This window comes from Seriola lalandi, unplaced genomic scaffold (genome assembly GCF_002814215.2).
Source record: "Seriola lalandi dorsalis isolate HSWRI2012SDOR001 ecotype SW California unplaced genomic scaffold, Sedor1 jcf7180002054991, whole genome shotgun sequence".
In the NCBI taxonomy this organism is placed as follows: domain Eukaryota; kingdom Metazoa; phylum Chordata; class Actinopteri; order Carangiformes; family Carangidae; genus Seriola; species Seriola lalandi.
Window position 1 is genome coordinate 61,554 of NW_019525540.1, and position 1,261 is coordinate 62,814.

The following is a 1,261-nucleotide window of genomic DNA, read 5'->3' on the forward strand; positions in this document are numbered from 1 at the left end:
AATGTCCATAAAGAGACGAAATGTCCACAAAGAGACGAAATGTCCACAAAGAGACAGAATGTCCATAAAGAGACGAAATGTCCATAAAGAGACAAACAGAATGTCCATAAAGAGACGAAATGTCCATAAAGAGACGAAATGTCCACAAAGAGACGAAATGTCCATAAAGAGACTAAATGTCCACAAAGAGACGAAATGTCCATAAAGAAAAACAGAATGTCCATAAACCACCACCACCATCATTATTATCATCACCATCATCACTATCATCACTATCATCATCATCATCACTATCATCACTATCATCACCATCATTATCATCATCATCATCACCATTATCACTATCATCATCACCATCATTATCATCATCACCATCACCACTATCATCACTATCATCGTCATCATCATCATCATCATTATCATCTTTATCACCATCACCATCATCACCATCATTATCATCACCATCATCATCATCATCACCATCATCATCATCACCATCATTATCATCTTTATCACCATCATCACCATCATCATCACCATCATCATCATCACCATCATTATCATCTTTATCACCATCATCACCATCATCACCATCATTATCATCACCCTCATCATCATCATCACCATCATTATCATCACCATCATTATCATCACCATCATCATCACCATCATTATCACCCTCATCGTCATCATCATCACCATTACCATCATCATCGTCATCATCACTATCATCATCACCATCATCACTATCGTCATCACCATCATCATCAGCATCATCACCATCATCATCATCATCATTATCATCATCACTATCATCGTCATCATCATCGTCATCATCACTATCGTCATCACCATCATCATCATCATCATCATCATCATCATTTAATATATTCAGAAAATGAATCATTTAAACGAGGTGAGTTGTTTTTATGTCATGTGTATCCATGACAACAGTCTGTGTTTGGCTGTGTTTATTAATGTCTGTGTGTGTGTTCAGGTCCGTGTCCACCTGGCTTCTTCATCACTCAGTGAGTCACATGATGTCATGGTTCTTCTTCTTTGATCACACTCTCACTGTAAACACCTGAGCTCTTGCATCACACCATGTGACAGGAAGTCCAGGCCCTTCAGCAGGTCAGTGTTGATGTGACTCAGTGTTACTAAGGGCCCCTGGCCTTCATCTCTAATGACAGTGTTACCTGCTTCTAAAGAGAGTGAGAGAACACCTGGATGACCACTCAAACACACACACACACACAGT